This window comes from Delphinus delphis, chromosome 11 (assembly GCF_949987515.2).
Source record: "Delphinus delphis chromosome 11, mDelDel1.2, whole genome shotgun sequence".
NCBI lineage: Eukaryota > Metazoa > Chordata > Mammalia > Artiodactyla > Delphinidae > Delphinus > Delphinus delphis.
This window is the reverse complement of record NC_082693.1, coordinates 40138843-40159628: the sequence shown is the minus strand read 5'-3', so window position 1 is coordinate 40159628 and position 20786 is coordinate 40138843.

The following is a 20786-nucleotide window of genomic DNA, read 5'->3' as shown; positions in this document are numbered from 1 at the left end:
GAAGAGATTTTAAAATTTGCTTTAAAAAGCCTTCATTTCCAGTTGCTGATGAATTCCATGCTGCATAAAAAAATATGAAGGAGAGAGAGAGCACAATAATACTAAATTAGTTTTGTTGACAAGTATGTAGGCTGCTTTGTGAATGTCCACTAGGGTAAGCAATATAAAGAAATCAAGAGAAATTAACAGTTATTTAAGGATCTCACAATATAGTATTATTATCAACAAAGTAATTTAATAGATTAATTGATTATGTTGAGAAATGCTGGGTAATGATAGATATTTTAATGAAACCTCACATTTATATAAATAAATAATTCTCCTTAAATGTGGCCCTTTCACAGGAATGTACAGTGGAGAAAGGACAGCCTCTTCAATAAGTGGTGCTGGGAATACTGGACAGGTACATGTAACTGTTGGTGGGAATGTAAATTGATACAGCCACTGTGGAGAACAGTATGGAGATTCCTTAAAAAACTACAAATAGAACTACCATATGACTCAGCAATCCCATAATTCAAAACGAGTCATGTACCAAAATGTTCATTGCAGCTCTATTTACAATAGCCCGGAGATGGAAACAACCTAAGTGTCCATCATCGGATGAATGGATAAAGAAGATGTGGCACATATATACAATGGAATATTACTCAGCCATAAAAAGAAACGAAATTGAACTATTTGTAATGAGGTGGATAGACCTAGAGTCTGTCATACAGAGTGAAGTAAGTCAGAAAGAGAGAGACAAATACCATATGCTAACACATATATATGGAATTTAAGAAAAAAAAAATATCATGAAGAGCCTAGGGGTAAGACAGGAATAAAGACCCAGGCCTACTAGAGAATGGACTTGAGGATATGGGGAGGGGGAAGGGTAAGCTGTGATAAAGCGAGAGAGAGGCATGGACATATATACAGTACCAAACGTAAGGTAGATAGCTAGTGGGAAGCAGCGGCATAGCTCAGGGAGATCAGCTCGGTGCTTTGTGACCGCCTGGAGGGGTGGGAGTGGGAGAGTGGGAGGGAGGGAGACGCAAGAGGGAAGAGATATGGGGATATATGTATATATATAACTGATTCATTTTGTTGTAAAGCAGAAACTAACACACCATTGTAAAGCAATTATACTCCAATAAAGATGTTTAAAAAAAATGTGGCCCTTTCAGAAAATATTATGAACTTCCTTGAATAAATAGACTTAATTGTGATTTATAGGAAAGGAGGGAGTGATATTTTATGACTGGGGGGGAGGGTGCAGTCTAACAATAAAAGAAAGTATGAAAGTATTCTGGGACTTAGAAAAGTTTCCATGAGGAGAGGAGTTTTAAACTATAATGAATATCCAAATTTTAGACAGTTTCCATGGAGGTACTGAGGAAGAATATGCCAAATGTTAGATAAAGAAACCTAAAGTACCGCATCTGGTTTTGAGAGGTTCACCAACTGGTGGATAGAAACAAATAATAAATAGTTACACTCAATGAGATAAGTGCTATAATACAAAGTTTACAAAATGATTTGGGAACACAGGGGAGGGAGTAATTTAGACAACAGGATCTTAGAAGGGAAAATATTTAACTTGCTCTTACATATTGATTAATATTTTTAAAAGACAATTACATTATGATCCCCTGTATCCCTTTCTCTGAAGGGCTGAAACAAATTGTTTAAATTTACAAGTTTACAACAAGCACTCAACATAGGACTAAGTTACAATAAGGACTCAACATAGGAAGTTCTCATAGAGAAATTGTTATACATCCACAATTTATATAAAATCTAAAACATACAAAATGATATTACATAGTTATGAACACATACACCTGCAATAAAAGTATATAAACAGAGACTAGACACAAATACATCAAATTCATGCTTGTTATGGCCCTCTGAAGAGGGAAAAACAGGAAGGAAGGAGTCTGGGGAGAACACCAAAGGGGACTTCAACTTTATCTCTAATGCTTTCTTTTATTTAAAAATATCTGAAGCAAATATGACAAAATGTTAATATCTGTTCATTCTGGGTGGTAGGCACATGGCTATTTGTTATATTTCTTTCTGTACTTTTCACATTTTTTTAAATTAAAAAATAATCTACACAACCAACAAAACCATCTGTCCTTTTAATTGCTCTAGTGTCCTAAATCCTTTCACCACCTCTACAATCAGAGGAGCTGCCCAAAGTACTCTTCTTTCAGTTAGAAAGCAGCCTCTAAGCGTTCCCTTCAATTTCCCAGCCAACTACAGAACGTCAAAGCCTTCTTCTTCCCTTCAATTTCCCAGCCAACTACAGAACGTCTACAGTCAGGCTTCTTGAAAAAATGAGCCACTAGGCAGTGCAAAGAGTGTGATCTTCATGCAAATACTATCTTCCAAGTTACTACAAGTCTAGGAAAAGTTGAAGGGCAGCTGAGGAAGTTGTAACACAATTATTCCATTACAAGCTTAAACATTCTTAAGCGAAACCTCAGGAGGAGAGAAGAACCAGAAATTACATTTGATACACTGGATCTTGAATTCTAACACCTAGATTTTAAGCTCATTTAAAGCAGGGCTTTAATTTCTTTTAGCGTTTCTTTTTATTTCTTTTAGCGTTCCTGTTTATTCTTTCCTTCCCTCCCTCCCCCCTTCACCCACTACCATCACAGCATATAGAATGCCTAATTCTCTGCATATAGTAAGCACTCTTTAAATGTTTGAGTCAATGATAACGTCACAATGGGTCTATTATGACATCACCCGGACTGAAACACCACGGCTAGTATCAGGGTACACCACAGATTCTTAACCACTGTACCGCCAGAGAAGTCCCGCAATACCACAGTATCTTGATTACTGAGGTTTCATAATAATTCTTGAAATCATGTAGTTTTAATTCCTAAACTTTGTTCTCTTTCAATTGTGCCCAACTTCTCTCATCTTCCTTTTACTTCCTTTTCCTCTTCTTGGGCTTTTCTCTCAAGACTCAAACACTCATAATCTGAAACCTGTCTTTGAGACTTCCCTGATGGCACAGTGGTTAAGAATCCACCTGCCAATGCAGGGGACATGGGTTTGAGCCTCGGTCCGGTAAGATCCCACATGCCACGGAGCTACTAAGCCCATGTGCCACAACTACCGAGCCTGTGCTCTACAGCCCGCGAGCCACAACTACTGAGCTCACATGCCACAACTACTGAAGCCCGCACACCTAGAGCCCGTGCTCCGCAACACAAGAAGCCACCACAGTGAGAAGCCCGGGCACTTCAATGAAGAGTAGCCCCCGCTCGCTGTAACTAGGGAAAGCCCATGCACAGCAAGACCCAAAGCAGCCAAAAATAAATAATAAATAAATTTATTAAAAAAAATAAAAACTGTCTTTATCCACACTGCTTTCTCCCTTTGCTTTTCCATAGGATATTTAGAATCAGTCTGTCAAATACTATTGGGGAAAAAAAAAAAGCCTACTGGTATTTTGACTGGGAATGTATTTAATTTGTAGATCAATTGGGGGAGAATTGAAATCTTAACAATATTGAGTCTCTGACCCTTGAATATAGCATATATCTCCATTTATTTAGGTCTAATTTTTCTCAGAAGTGCTTTGCATATCTTTTGTCAGATTTATCCCCAAGTAGTTCATATTTTTTATATTATTGTAAATAGTATTGTTCCTTAATTTCTATTCTCGAGTGTTCACAACTAACAAAGAAATACAATAAATTTTTGTATATTGATCTTGTATACTGAAACCTAATTTATTAGTTCTCATAGATATTCTTTGTACAGTCTTTGGATTTTCTACATAGACAATCCTATCATATACTAATAGAGACAGTTTTATTTCCTCCTTTCATATCTCTGTGCACTTAAACTTGGTTCTTGACTCATTGGTTAGGCTAGGACCTCCAATATCAAGTTGAATAAAAGTGATGAGACAACCTTGCTTTTTTCTTGATGTTAGGCTTTAGCGGAAAGCATTCAGTCTTCTACCATTAAGTATGAAACAACTGTATATATTTTATGGCTCTTTATCAAGTTGGGAAATTCCTTCTTTTCCTAGTTTGGTGAGTTTTTTTTTTTTTGCTGTACGCGGGCCTCTCACTGTTGTGGCCTCTCCCGTTGCGGAGCACAGGCTCCGGACGCGCAAGCTCACCGGCCATGGCTCACGGGCCCAGCCGCTCCGCGGCACGTGGGATCTTCCCGGACCGGGGCACAAACGCGTGTCCCCTGCATCGGCAGGCGAACTCTCAACCACTGCGCCACCAGGGAAGCCCCTGGTGAGTTTTTAATCAGGAATAGGCATTGGGTTTTATCAAAAGGTTTTACCGCATCTAAGGAGATAATCATGATTTTTTCCCCCTGTTTGAATCTGGCAATATAGTGAATTACATTAATGTTAGGAATGTTAAACCAACCTTACACTTTTAGAGTAAATCCCATTTACTCATGATGTAGCATTCTTTTTACTACGTTGTATTCGATTAGCTACATTTTTGTTAACTAAACTTTTTCATAACTAACTTTTTCATCACCGCAAACAGAAACACTGACCCGTTAAACAGTAACTACCCATTCCCCTTTTCCCCCAAACCCTGGCGACAACGATTCATCTTTCTGTCTCTATGAATTTGCCTACTCTAGATACCTTATCTAAGTGAAATCATAAAGTATTTGTCCTTTTGTGCCTGGTTTATTTCATTTAGCATGTCCTCAGCGTTCATCACTATTGCAGTATCTGTTAGAATTTCCTTTCTTTTAAAGGCTAACTATTATTCCATTGTATGTATATATCACGTTTTGTTTATCCACTCATTCATCATTGGACACGCAAGTTGCTTCCACCTCTCTGCTGTTGTGAATAATGCTGCTATGAACATAGGAGTACAAATATCTGTTTAAGTCCCTGCTGTCAATTCTTTGTATATCCAGGAGTAGAATTGCTGGATCATATGATAATTTTATTTTTCATTTCTTAAGGAACTGCCATACTGTTTTCCGTATGGCTGCACCATTTTACATCCTTATCAGCAGTGCACAAGGGTTCCAATTTCCTCACACTCTCACCAACACTTGTTATTTTCTAGGTTTTGGCTTTTTTTCTCATAATAGCTATCCTAATGGGTCTGAAGTATCTCACTGTGATTTTGATTTGCATTTCCCAAATGATTAGTGATGTTGAGCATCTTTTCATGTGCTTGCTTGTCATGTGTATATATTCTTTGGAGAAATGTCTATTCAAGTCTTTTGCCCATTTTGGAACTAGGTTTGTTCTTGTTGAGTTGTAGGAATTCTTTATATATTCTGGATGTTAATTACTTATCAGACATGTGATTTGCAAATATTTTCTCCCACTCTGTGTATTGCCTTTTTACTCTGTTGATAGTTGTGCCAATCAATTTTATGTGTCAACTTGACTGGGCCACAGGGAGCCCAGACATTTAGTCAGATATTCTGGGTATGTCTGTGAAGATGTTTCTGGATGAGATTGACACTTGAATCAGTAGACTGAGTAAAGCAGAATGCCCTCCCTAATGTGGGTGGGTCTTATCCAATTAAAGACCTGAATAGAACAAAAAAAGTCTGAGTAGAAGGGAACTCCACCTGTCTGACTGCCTTGGGCTGGGACTTTAGTCTTTTCAGTCTTTAGGCTTGAACTGAAACATCAGCTCTTCTTGGGTCTTGGACCTGCTGGCTTTTAGACTGGAACTATACCTTGGGCTCTCCTGGGTCTCTAGCTTGCCAAGTAGAGATCATGAGACTTCTTAGCCTCCACAATCATGTGAGCTGATTCATTATAAGAGAAAAAAAAGATATATATCAACTGAAAAAAAATGCACAACCTTAAAGTTGAGAATTATGTTTTATTTGGTGCACTTGCTGAAAACTTAAGCCCAGGAGACAGCCTCTCAGATAGCTGTGAGGGACTGTTCCAAAGAGGTAAGGGAGGACCAAGGATATATAGGATGTTTTGCATTAAAAAAAAAACCAACAACAACAGGTAGTTGGAACATCAAAAAAGATTATTGTTAATTAAAGAAAACCAGATATTTCAAGTTAATGAATTTCACACTTCTCTAAATTCATTAACTGGGAAGATGCAAGAATCTGGGCTCATTGAAATCATCCCTTTGACATGCACCTTAACTACTTAGAGCCAGTATCCTGTTTATCTCCATCCTTGGCATGATCTGGCAATTAAGATATGCAAAATGTCACCATTGGATATTCCTAATGCACTGCTTATAAGAAGCAAGAACCTGGGTGACTGTGTATATGACACTTTCAAACATTTTTGGCAAATTAACAAATATAATGAGATTGGTTGGTTGCTCCTAATGTCACTGAACAAAGTGGGGAAAGAAAAGGATGAGCTCAGGGAATCAGATTCCCAGCTCAAGTGCCACATAAATGACCTGAAAGCTTCTGTGTGTGCCTTAAAGGAGACCCTTAATCTCCTGTAGCTCCAGGCTAAGACTGATGAAAATTAAACGAAGAATCTCATTCTCTGACTAACTGAATTACAAGTTGATCTCCCAGCCTCACTGGGTGGCTAATGTTAGAGTGAGGGCATTGGGACTACCCTGGTGACGCAGTGGTTAAGAATCCTCCTGCCAATGCAGGGGACACGGGTTTGAGCCCTGGTCCAGGAAGATCCCACATGCCATGGAGCAACAAAGCCTGTGTGCCACAACTGCTGAGCCCACGTGCCACAACTACTGAAGCCCACGTGCCTAGAGCCCGTGCTCTGCAACAAGAGAAGCCACTGCAATGAGAAGCCCGCACACAGCAACGAAGACCCAATGCAGCTAAATATAAATAAATAAATTTATAAAGTCAGGGCATTGACTGAAAAGGAATGGGATCCTGAAAGTTGGAATGGGGATGTGTGGAAAGACTTCGTTAAAGCTTGGGATGTTGAAAGCTCTAAATTCTGATGAGTGTTCTTTGCCAGGGGAGTGGCCTCTTCACCCAACACCAGTGGGAATGGCCACTCCACCCCTGTCTGAGAGTATTAACCCTGCATTGCCTGAGGAAACTGTACTGACCTCTCCTGAGGCAGTTGTCATGCAAGACAAGGCTGAGTTTCCTCAGGAACCACTCCCACAGTATTTCTTTGTTTCTAGATCTATAACTAGATTCAAATGCCAGTAGGCCACTAAAGGTGAGTTACAAAGAGTGACTCATGAGGAGGTACACTAGACTCCAGAAGAACTACTTGAGTTTTCTAATTTTTACAGGCAGAAATCCAGGGAATATGTGTGGGAATGGATGTTAAAGATGTGGGATAATGGTGGAAGGAACATAAAGTTGGATCAGGCCACCTGATGCAGACTCACTAAGCTGAGATTCAGTATTTAACATTTCAGCTTGGGGAATCAGAAAAGGTTCTAACAGTTTGGTTGGTTGACTGAAACATGGACCGAAAGGTTACTCACAGTGAATAAGTTAGACATGCCAGACTTGTCTAATGTAGGGGAAAGAATTAAAAGGCTTAGAGAGATTGGAATGTTAAAGTGGATTTGTCATTGAAGATCTGCTCATCCAACCTGGGAGAGTCCAGAAGACATACCTTTCATCATGACTGTGAGAAACAGATGTACGAGAGGAGCCTTGGCATTCTTGGAGAACTCTGTTATCACTCTTCTCTGTAGACCAGACCTTACAGTGGGAAATCTAAAAACAATGGGAGTGATTGGATCCTGAGATGCCAAGGACCAACTGGTGGCAGTCAACCATCAAAGGCCAAGTGGGCATGGTTACCATAATGGACAGCAGAGTCAAAGCATCAATGAGAATAGTCTGACTTATGAAGAACTATGGCATTGGCTAGTCGATCACGGTATTCCTACTAAAAGTAAAATAGTTAGGAACCTACTAAATTCTTACCTGATCTGTATAAGTGGAAAACTTCTAGGTCAAGTGAACAAAAGTCTAACCTGAATCGTAACAACAGAGAGTCATGGCCCCTCAATCAATTCCCAGACTTAAGCCAGTTTACAGACCCAGAACCCCTTGAATGAAGGGGAGGTTGGGTTTCCTTGCAGAAGGACACTGTCAAAATTTTATACTATTAATCCTTCTCCAAGCCTTCTCTGAAGAGAACTGGCCTTTTACCAGGATAACTGTGCATTGGAGAAAAGGAAATAACCAGACCTTTTGGGGACTACTGGCTCTGAACTGACACTAATTCTAGGAGATCCAAAGTGTAATCTATGGTCTACCAGTCAGAGTAGGGACTTACAGAAGTCATGTGATTAACAGTTTTAGCTCAGGTCCATATCACAGTGGGCCCACTGGGTCCCTGAACCCATCCTGTGGTTATTTTGCCAATTCTGGAATATGTAAAAGGAAAAGACATACTCAGCAGCTGGCAGAATCCCCACACTAGTTCCCTGACCTGTGGAGTGAGGGCTATTGTGGTGGGAAATGCCAAGTGGAAGCCACTAGAGCTGCCTTTACCTAGGAAAGTAGTGAACCAAAAACAATACTGCATTTCTAGAGGAATTGCAGAAGTAAATGCCACCATCAGGGAAAGATGCAGGAGTGGTAATTCCCACCACATCCTCATTCAACTTGCCTATCTGGCCTGTGCAGAAGAGAGATGGACCTTTGAGAATGACAGTGGATTATTGTAAAATTAATCAGGTGGTGACTCCAATTGCAGCTGATGTACCAGATGTGGTTTCATTGCTTGAGCAAATTATCGCACACACTGGTACCTGGTATGCAGCTACTGATCTGGCAAATGGCTTTCTCCATACCTGTCAATATGGACCACCAGACGCAATTTTCTTTCAGTGGGCAAGGCGAGCAATACACTTTTACTGGTCTACCTCAGGACATACCAACTCTCCAGTTTGGTAGAATTCACCAGTGAAGCCACCTGGTCTAGGACTTTTCTTTGTTGGGAGGTTTTTTATTACTGGTTTGTTCTCTGTTCTAGTTATGTATCTATTCAGATTTTATATTTCTTTGTTATTCAGTTTTCATATGTTTTGTGTTTTCAGGAATTTTTCCATTTCATCTAGGTTAACAATTTGGTGGCATATAATCGTTCATAGTACCCTCTTGTAATCCTACTTTTTTCTTTAAAAATTTTTAAAATTGAAGTATAATTGATGTACAATATTTTATGTTATGGGTGTACAATATAGTGATTCATAATTTTTCTTCCACCCACCCAACCAGCTATCCACCCATCCATCCACCCACCCACTCATTCATCTACCCATCCACCACCGATCCACCCATCCATTCACCCACCCATTCCGTGATTCACAATTTTTAAAGGTTATACTCCATTTATAGTTATTATAAAATATTGACTATATTCCCTGTGTTGTACAATATATCCTTGTAGCTTCTTTTATACCTAATAGCTTGTATCTCTTGTTCCCCTACTGCTATACTGCCCCTCCCCCCTTCCCTCTCTCCACGGGTAACCACTAGTTTGCTCTCTATATCTGTGAATCTGCTTCTTTTTTGTTATATTCACTAGTTTGTTGTATTTTTTAGATTCCAGATATAAGTGATATCATACAGTATTTGTTTTTCTCTGTCTGACTTATTTCACTAAGCATAGTACCCTCTAGGTCCATCCATGTTGTTGCAAATGGCAAAATTTCATTCTTTTTTATGGCTGAGTAGTATTCCATTGTGTGTGTATGTGTGTATGTGTACATTTTCTTTTCTTTTTTATTTTTTTTGGCCACACCACGTGGCATGTGGGATCTTAGTTCCCTGACCAGGGATCAAACCCACACCCCCTGCAGTGGAAGCACAGAGTCTTAACCACTGGACCACCAGGGAAGTCCCTATACTCTTTTTTTTTTTTTAAGTCTGCTCTAATTTTTCTAATCCTTCTTTCTGCTAGCTTTGGGTTAATTTTTCTTTCTCTAGTTCATTCAAGGTATAAAGTTAGGTTGTTGACTTGAGACCTTCTTTTTTTCATGTTTATTCCTATAAATTTCCCTCCTAGCACTGCTTTTGCTACATTCCATAAGTTTTTTGTTTTTTGTTTTGGCTGCATTGGGTCTTCGTTGCTGCACGAGGGCTTTCTCTAGTTGTTGAGAGCGGTTCACAGGCTTCTCATTGCAGTGGCTTCTCTTGTTGCAGAGCACGGGATCTAGGCGCATGGGCTTCAGTAGTTGCAGCGCATGGGCTCAGTAGTTGCAGCATATGGGCCTTAGAGCATGTGGGCTTCAGTAGTTGCAGCACATGGGCTCAGTAGTTGCAGCATATGGGCCTTAGAGCACACGGGCTTCAGTAGTTGCAGCACACAGGTTCAGTAGTTGTGGTGCACAGGCTTAGTGGCTCCGCAGCATGTGGGATCTTCCTGGACCAGGGATTGAACCTGTGTCCCCTTCATTGGCAGGTGGATTCTTAACCACTGCACCACCATGGAAGTCCCCCCATAAGTTTTTTTTTTAATTAATTAATTAATTTATTTATTTTTGGTTGCGTTGGGTCTTTGTTGCTGCACAAGGGTTTTCTCTAGTTGCGACAAGCAGGGGCTACCCTTCATTTTGGTGCATGGGCTTCTCACTGTGGTGCCTTCTCTTGTTGCAGAGCTTGGGCTATAGGAACGCAGGCTTCAGTAGTTGTGGTTCACGGGCTCTAGAGCTCAGGCTCAGTAGTTGTGGTGCACAGGCTTAGTTGCTCTGCAGCATGTGGGATCTTCCCAGACCAGGGGAAGAACCTGCGTCCCCTGTGTCCCCTGCATTGGCAGAAGGATTCTTAAACACTGCACCACCAGGGAAGCCCTCCCCCCATAAGTTTTTGTATGTTGTGATTTCATTTTCATCTCTTAGAATTTTTTAATTTCCTTTGTAATCTCATCTTTGACTCACTTGTTTAAGAATGTGTTAATTTCCACATATTTGTGAATTTTCCAATTTTCCTTCTGTGGTTGATTTATAATTTCATCTCACTGTGGTTGGAAAAGATACTTTGTATAATATATTTTTAAATACATTGAGATTTATTTTGTGGCCTATCCTGGAGAATGGTCTATCCTGGAGAATGCCCCACATGCAGTTGAAAAAATTGTGTATTCTGGGTATTTTTGTTTGTTTTTGGCCACATGGTAAGGCATGTGAGCTCTTAGTTCCCTGACCAGGGATCAAACCCATGTCCCCAGCATTGGGAGTGTGGAGTCTTAACCACTAGACCACCAGGGAAGTCCCTTTTCTTGTACTCTGTTATTTGATGGAGTATTCTGTATACATCTGTTATATCTAGATGGTTTATTGGTTGTTCAAGTCCTCCATTTCCTAATTTATCTCTGTCTAGTTGTTCTGTCCATTACTGAAAGTGAAATCTCCCCTTATTGCTGTAGAACTATCTATTTCTCCCTTCAAGTCTGTTAATTTTTGCTTCTTATATTTGGAGGGTATGTTATTAGGTGTGTACATTTTTATAATTGTTATATCTTCTTCCTCTATTGAATCTTTTTATTACAGTCTCTTGCAATCTTTTAAAAAATTTAAAGTCTATTTTGGGGGACGGAGTCAAGATGGCAGAGTAGAAGGACATGGAGTTCGCATCTCCTCACAACTAGGGCACCTACTAAGTGCTGGTGGGGACCTCAGACACCTAAGGGGACAGGAGGAATCCCCACGTGACCAGGTAGGATGTGGGAGGGAGAGGGGAAAGAAAAATGGAGGTGGGGCTGTTACAGAGGAAGAAACAGAGAGAAGTTAGAGTTTCACAGAGACCAGAGTGAGTCATTCTCCCAGTCACTGCTTGGACATTTGCCCAGGAAACAAACTTAAAGACAAGCGAGAGGGGAACCAAGATGGCAGAGTAGAAGGACGTGCTCTCATTCCCTCTTGAGAGAACACCAGAATCACAACTAGCTGCTGAACAATCATCGACAGGAAGACACTGGAACTCACCAAAAAAGATACCCCACATCCAAATACAAAGGAGAAGCCACAATGAGACAGTAGGAGGGGCACAATCACAGTAAAATCAAATCCCATAACTGCTGGGTGGGTGACTCACAGACTGGAGAACACTTATAACACAGAGGTCCACCCACTGGAGTGAAGGTTCTGAGCCCCAGGTCAGGCTTCCCAACCTGGGGGTCTGGCAACGGGAGGAGGAATTTGTAGAGAATCAGACTTTGAAGCCTAGTGGGAATTAATTGATTACAGGACTGGGAGAGGACTGGGGGAAACATAGACTCCACTCTTGGAGGGCACAGACAAAGTAGTGTGCACACGGGATCCAGGGGAAGGAGTAGTGACCCCAGGGGAGACTGAACCAGACCTACCTGCTAGTGTTGGAGGGTCTCCTGCAGAGGCATGGCGTGGCGGGGGGTGCTGTGGCTCACTGTGGGGCCAAGGACACTTACAGCAGAAGTTCTGGATAGTACTCCTTGGCGTGATCCCTCCGAGTCTGTCATTAGCCCCACCAAAGAGCCCAGGTAGGCTCCAGTGTTGGGTTGCCTCAGGCCAAACAACCAACAGGGAGGGAACCCAGCCCCACCCATCAACAGTCAAGTGGATTAAAGTTTTACTGAGCTCTGCCCACCAGAGCAACAGTCAGCGCTACCCACCAACAGTCCCTCCCATTAAGCCTCTTAGATAGCCTCATCCACAAGAGGGCAGAGTGCAGAAGCAAGAAGAATTACAATCCTGCAGCCTGTGGAACGAAAATCACATTCACAGAAAGACAGACAAAATGAAAAGGCAGAGGGCTATGTACCAGATGAAGGAACAAGATAAAAGCCCAGAAAAACAACTAAATGAAGTTGAGATGGGCAACCTTCCAGAAAAAGAATTCAGAATAATGGTAGTGAAGATGATCCAGGACCTCGGAAAAAGAATGGAGGCAAAGATCGAGAAGATGCAAGAAATGTTTAACAAAGACCTAGAAGAATTAAAGAACAAAGAGGGATGAACAATACAATAACTGAAATGAAAATTATACTAGAAAGAATCAATAGCAGAATAACTGAGGCAGAAGAATGGATAAGTGACCTGGAAGACAGAATGGTGGAATTCACTGCTGTGGAACAGAAAAAAGAAAAAAGAATGAAAAGAAATGAAGACAGCTTAAGAGACCTCTGGGACAACATTAAACGCAACAACATTTGCATTATAGGGGTCCCAGAAGGAGGAGAGAGAGAGAAAGGACCAGAGAAAATATTTGAGGAGATTATAGTCGAACACTTCCCTAACATGGGAAAGGAAATAGTCACCCAAGTCCAGGAAGCACAGTGAGTCCCATACAGGATAAACGCAAGGAGAAACACACTGAGATACATAGTAATCAAATTGGCAAAAATTAAAGACAAAGAAAAATTATTGAAAGCAGCAAGGGAAAAACGACAAATAACATACAAGGGAACTCCCATAAGGTTAACAGCTGATTTCTCAGCAGAAACTCTACAAGCCAGAAGGGAGTGGCATGATATACTGAAAGTGATGAAAGGGAAGAACCTACAACCAAGATTACTCTACCTGGCAAGGATCTCATTCAGACTCGATGGAGAAATCAAAAGCTTTACAGACAAGCAAAAGCTAAGAGAAGTCAGCACCACCAAACCAGCTCTACAACAAATGCTAAAGGAAGTTCTCTAAGTGGAAAACACAAGAGAAGAAAAGGATCTACAAAAACAAACCCAAAACCATTAAGAAAATGGTCATAGGAACATACATATCAATAATTACCTTAAACGTGAATGGATTAAATGCTCCAACCAAAAGACACAGGCTCACTGAATGGACATGAAAACAAGTCCTACATCTATGCAGTCTACAAGAGACCCACTTAGGACCTAGGGACAGATATAGACTGAAAGTGAGGGGATGCAAAAAGATATTCCATGCAAATGGAAATCAAAAGAAAGCTGGAGTAGCAATACTCATATCAGATAAAATAGACTTTAAAATAAAAAATGTTACAAGAGACAAGGAAGGACACTACATAATGATCAAGGGATCAATCCAAGAAGAAGGTATAACAAATATAAATATATATGCACCCAACATAGGAGCACCTCAATACATAAAGCAACTGCTAACAGCTATAAAAGAGGAAATCGACAGTAACACAATAACAGTTGGGGACTTTAACACCTCACTTACACAAATGGACAGATCATCCAAAATGAAAATAAATAAGGAAACAGAAGCTTTAAATAACACAATAGACCAGACAGATTTAATTGATATTTATAGGACATTCCATCCAAAAACAGCAGATTACACTTCTCAAGTGCGCATGGAACATTCTCCAGGATAGATCACATCTTGGGTCACAAATCAAGCCTCAGTAAATTTAAGAATATTGAAATCATATCAAGCATCTTTTCTGACCACAATGCTATGAGATTAGAAATTACAGGGAAAAAAAGTAAAAATCACAAACACGTGGAGGCTAAACAATACGTTACTAAATAACCAAGATATCACTGAAGAAATCAAAGAGGAAATCAAAAAATACCTAGAGAAAAATGACAATGAAAACATGACGATCCAAAACCTATGGCATTCAGCAAAAGCAGTTCTAAGAGAGAAGTTTATAGCTATACAAGCCTACCTCAAGAAACAAGAAAAATCTCAAATAAACAATCTAACCTTATACCTAAAGGAATTAGAGAAAGAAGAACAAACAAAACCCAAAGTTAGCAGAAGGAAAGAAATTATAAAGATCAGAGCAGAAATAAATGAAATAGAAACAAAGAAAACAGTAGCACAGATCAATAAAACTAAAAGCTGGTTCTTTGAGAAGATAAACAAAATTGATAAACCATTAGCCAGGCTCATCAAGAAAAAGAGGGAGAGGACTCAAATCAATAAAATTAAAAATGAAACAGGAGAAGTTACAACAGACACTGCAGAAATACAAAGTATCCTAAGAGACTACTACAAGCAACTCTATGCCAAGAAAATGGACAACCTGGAAGAAATGGACAAATTCTTAGTAAGGTATAAACTTCCAAGATTGAACCAGAAAGAAATAGAAAATATGAACAGACCAATCACAAGTAATGAAATTGAAACTATGATTAAAAATATTCCAACAAACAAAACTCCAGGACTAGATGGCTTCACAGGTGAATTCTATCAGACATTTAGAGAAGAGCTAACACCCATCCTTCTGAAACTCTTCCAAAAAATTGCAGAGGATGCAACACTCCCAAACTCATTCTATGAGGCCAACATCACCCTGATACCAAAACCAGACAAAGATACTACAAAAAAAAGAAAATTACAGACCAATATCACTGATGAAAATAGATGCAAAAATCCTCAACAATATACTAGCAAACAGAATCCAACAACACATTAAAAGGATCATACACCATGATCAAGTGGGATTTATCCCAGGGATCTAAGGATTCTTCAATATACACAAATCAATCAATGTGATACATCATATTAACAAATTGAAGAATAGAAACCATATGATCATCTCAATAGATGCAGAAAAACCTTTTGTCAAAATTCAACACCCATTTATGAAAAAAACTCTCCAGAAAGTGGGCATAGAGGGAACCTACCTCAACATAATAAAGGCCATATGACAAACCCACAGCAAACATCATTCTCAATGGTGAAAAACTGAAAGCATTTCCTCTATGATCAGGAAAAAGACGAGGATGTCCACTCTCACCACTATTATTCAACATAGTTTTGGAAGTCCCAACCACAGCAATCAGAGAAGAAAAATAAATAAAAGGAATACAAATTGGAAAAGAAGTAAAACTGTCACTGTTTGCAGATGACATGATACTATACATAGAGAATCCTAAAAATGCCACCAGAAAACTACTAGAGCTAATCAAGGAATTTGGTAAAGTTGTAGAATACAAATTAATGCACAGAAATCTCTTCCTTCCTATACACTAATGATGAAAAATCTGAAAGAATAATTATGGAAACACTCCCATTTACCATTGCAACAAAAAGAATAAAATACCTAGGAATAAACCTACCTAGGGAAAAAAAAGACCTGTATGCAGAAAACTCTAAGACACTGATGAAAGAAATTTAAAATGATACCAACAGATGGAGAGATACACCATGTTCTTGGATTGGAAGAATCAATATTGTGAAAATGACTATACTACCCAAAGCAATCTACAGATTCAATGCAATCCCTATCAAATTACCAATGGCATTTTTTACAGAACTAGAACAAATCATCTTAAAATTTGTATGGAGACACAAAAGACCCTGAATAGCCAAAGCAGTCTTGAGGGGAAAAAACGGAGCTGGAGGAATCAGACTCCCTGACTTCAGACTATACTACAAAGCTACAGTAATCAAGACAATATGGTACTGGCACAAAAACAGAAACATAGATCAATGGAACAAAATAGAAAGCCCATAGATAAACCCATGCACCTATGGTCAACTGATCTATGACAAAGGAGGCAAAGATATACAATGGAGAAAAGACAATCTCTTCAATAAGTGGTGCTGGGAAAACTGGACAGCTACATGTAAAAGAGTGAAATTAGAACACCCCCTAACACCATACACAAAAATAAACTCAAAATAGATTAAAGACCTAAATGTAAGTCCGGACCTATAAAACTCTTAGAAGAAAACATAGGAAGAACACTCTTTGACATAAATCACAGCAAGATCTTTTTTGATCCACCTCATAGAGTTATGGAAATAAAAACAAAAATAAACAAATGGGACCTAATGAAACTTCAAAGCATTTGCACAGCAAAGGAAACCATAAACAAGATGAAAAGACAACCCTCAGAATGGGAGAAGATATTCACAAACGAATGAATGGACAAAGGATTATCTCCAAAATATATAAACAGCTCATGCAGCTCAATATTAAAGAAACAAACAACCCAATCCAAAAATGGGCAGAAGAACTAAATAGACATTTCTCCAATGAAGACATACAGATGGCCAAGAAGCAGATGAAAAGCTGCTCAACATCACTAATTATTAGAGAAATGCAAATCAAAACTACAATGCGGTATCACCCCACACGAGTTAGAATGGTCATCATCAAAAAATCTACAAACAATAAGTGCTGGAGAGGGTGTGGAGAAAAGGGAACCCTCTTGTACTGTTGGTGGGAATGTAAATTGATACAGCCACTATGGAGAACAGTCTGGAGGTTCCTTAAAAAGCTAAAAATAGAATTACCATATGACCCAGCAATCTCACTACTGGGCATATACCCAGAGAAAACCATAATTCAAAAAGACACATGCACCACAATGTTCATTGCAGCACTATTTACAATAGCCAGGACACGGAAGCAACCTAAATGCTCATTGACAGATGAATGGATAAAGAAGATGTGGTACATATATACAATGGAATAGTACTCAGCCATAAAATGGAATGAAATTCAGTCATTTGCTGAGATGTGGATGGATCTAGAGACTGCCATACAGAGTGAAGAAAGTCAGAAAGAGGAAAACAAATATCGTATATAAACGCATGTATGTGGAACCTAGAAAAATGGTACAGATGAACCGGTTTGCAGGGCAGAAGTTGAGACACAGATGTAGAGGACAAACGTATGGACACCAAGGGGGGAAAACCGCGGTGGGGTGGGGATGGTGGTGTGCTGAATTGGGCGATTGGGATTGACATGTATACACTGATGTGTATAAAATTGATGAGTAATAAGAACCTGTAGTATAAACAAACAAACAAACAAACAAAAAAGACACTAATACTGAACTTTCTTTGGGTTATTTGTATGGAAATATGTTAATATAAATGTTTCAGACATTACATGAAATTTCTAAAAATCTTATATGTTCTGGTATAATGTTATAAGTCATAATTCTAGTTATTATTTTAAAATGTATATCTCAGAAATAACTAAATTTCCTTGTCAATTGCATTATTATGAACTTTCATCAAATCTTTATCCGTGGTCATTTTTAAGTCTTTTGTCATTTACAGACAGTTCTCTGATACTTTTGCAAAAATGTTCCTATAAAAGTGTTTCATCTTCAAGGAATTCATGGAAAAGACTGACAAATACAGGTTTCTGGTAACTGACTATACTGCTGAACGGAATGAATAAGCATTTTCAGAACTCTAATGGAAAACTGATGAATTCATAAAAGTGTTAACAAAGATCAAGATGAAAAAAAATTAATTACATGGGACTGAGTGAACTGATGAGGATGATTATAATATTTGTGACTTTCTGTTTCAATAAAAACAAAAAAAATCCCACAAGGACTCAGAGGCAAAAAATATACAAATCAATTTTCACTGCAAAGTAAAGGAGCTGTTACAGTGGAGGATTACTGGACTGAATGTCAATATTATGACATAGTATGAGTGTGCTTCGTGTTTGGTAATTGCAATCATTGTTGCTTTTATTGTGGTCATCCATTTACAATGCTTGGTGTCAGTTTATTTATATCTTGTAAAAATAAAATACAGTGTGTGTGAAAAAAAAAAAGCAGAGGTGGGATGGGACCAGCACCCCTGAGGGGGGATGGGGGAGGGGAAATGTTCCCACGCTCAGAGGTGCCCACTCATGGACATGGGACAGTGGGGACGAAGAGGGACCTTCAGGGGATTGGGGGATTGGAGGGGAATACTTCTCACCCGCCTGCTCAGGCCCCAGCAAGCCTGCTGGGGTCCCAGGCCTGAACCCCCACCCATCTGAGGCCCCCTCCGGCTGTGCTGGGCCTGGGCCTGAGCCCCCCCGCCACAAGCCTCTGCTGAGTGCGTGGGTCCTGGGCCTCAGCTGTGCCCCAGCTGGGGCCTCCTTTGGCTGCTTGGGTCCTGGCAGACCTGAGTACCGCCCCCAACAAGGCTTCTGTGGGTCGTGCTGTTCCCAGCGGCCTGAGCACAGCTCCCCCACAAAGCCTCCATGGGCCACACAGGTCCTGAGAGACCGTGAACTGTCCCAACAAAGCCTCTTCCAGACGAGGGCGTCCTGGGCCTGAGCCCCACCCCCACCAAAGCCTCCTCTAGCCACGTGCGTGCACACAGCCCGAGTGCCGCCCCTGACAGGGCCTCCTCTGGCTGTGCAAGTCCAGGCGGGCCAAGCACCGCCCCCTTCCAAGGCCTCCTCTGGCTGCACCAGCCCCTGTGGGAGAAGAACACATACAGAGGTGGGGCTGATACAGCAGGTCCAGAGACCTACCTAGAGGTCTTGGAGGCCTACTGGGAAGGTGGGAGGAAGCTGTAGCTCACCATAAGGGCAAGGACACTGACGAGGAGGCATCAGGGAATTTTTATTTTTTTAATTTTTTTATCTTATTTTTTTATCTTTTATTTTTAAAAATATTTTTTATTTTCTTTATTTTATTAAAAAATTTTTTTGCTGTTGTGGTTCTGCTTTGTTTTGTGGTTGTTTCATTTTTATTGTTATTTTTTTCTAATATATTTTTTATTTTTCTTATTTTATTTTATTTTATTTTATTTTTGTGTGTGTGTGGTATGCGGGCCTCTCACTGTTGTGGCCTCTCCCGTTGCGGAGCGCAGGCTCCAGACACACAGGCTCAACGGCCATGGCTCATGGGCCCAGCCGCTCCGCGGCATGTGGGATCTTCCCGGACTGGGGCATGAACCCGTGTCCCCCTGCATCGGCAGGCAGACTCTCAACCACTGCGCCACCAGGGAAGCCCTAATTTTATTTTATTTCTTAGTCTTTGCTATTGTTCTGCTCTTTTCTTTTTGTTGATTGATTTTTTTTACCATGCTGCACAGCTTGCAGGATCTTGGTTGTCAGGCCTGAGCGCCTGTTGTGCAAGCGCCAAGTCCCAGCTGCTAGACTAACAAAGAACTGCAGGTCCCAGGGAATATTACTTGGTGTGAGGTCTCCTGGAGGTCCTCATCTCAGCACCAAGAGCCGGCCCCACCCAACTGCCTGCAAACTCCAGTGCTGGACACCTCAGGCCAAACAACTACCAGGACAGGAACACAGCCCCACCCATCAAAAAAAATAAGATAACAAAAAAATGTTACAGACGAGGATTAAGGTAAAAACGTATAAGACCAAATAAACGAAGAGGAAATAGGCAACCTATCTGAAAAAGAATTCAGAGTAATGATAGTAAAGATGATCCAAAATCTCAGAAAGAGAATGGAGGCACGGATCAAGAAAATATGAGAAATGTTTAACAAGGACCTAGAAGAAGTAAAGAACAAACAAAGAGTGATGAATAACACAATAACCGAAATGAAAAATACACTACAGGAATCAATAGCAGAAACACTGAGACAGAAGAACGAATAAGTGAGCTGGAAGATAGAGTGGTGGAAATAACTGCTGAGAAGCCGAATAAAGAATAAAGAACGAAGGGACTTCCCTGGTGGCAGAGTAGTTAAGAATCTGCCTGCCAATGCAGGGGACACGGGTTCGATCCCTGGTCTGGAAAGATCCCACATGTCGTGGAGCAACAAAGCCCATGTGCCACAACTACTGAGCCTGCGCTCTAGAGCCCACAAGCCACAATTACTGAGCTCACACTCCACAACTACTGAAGCCCGCATAGCCTAGAGCCCATGCACCACAACTACTGAGCCCACGCACCGCAACTACTGAAGCCCACACGCTAGGTCCCACATGCCGCAACTACTGAGCCCGCATGCTGCAACTATTGAAGCCTGCGTGCATAGAGCCTGTGCTCTGCAATAAGAGAAGCCACCACAATGAGAAGCACATGCACCGCAACGGAGAGTAGCCCTTGCTCGCCGCAACTAGAGAAAGCCCACGTGCAGCAATGAAGACCCAACACAGCCAAAAATAAATAAATTAAAAACTAAAGAAATAAAGAAAAAAGAATGAAAAGAAATGAGGACAGCCTCAGAGACCTCTGGTACAACATTAAA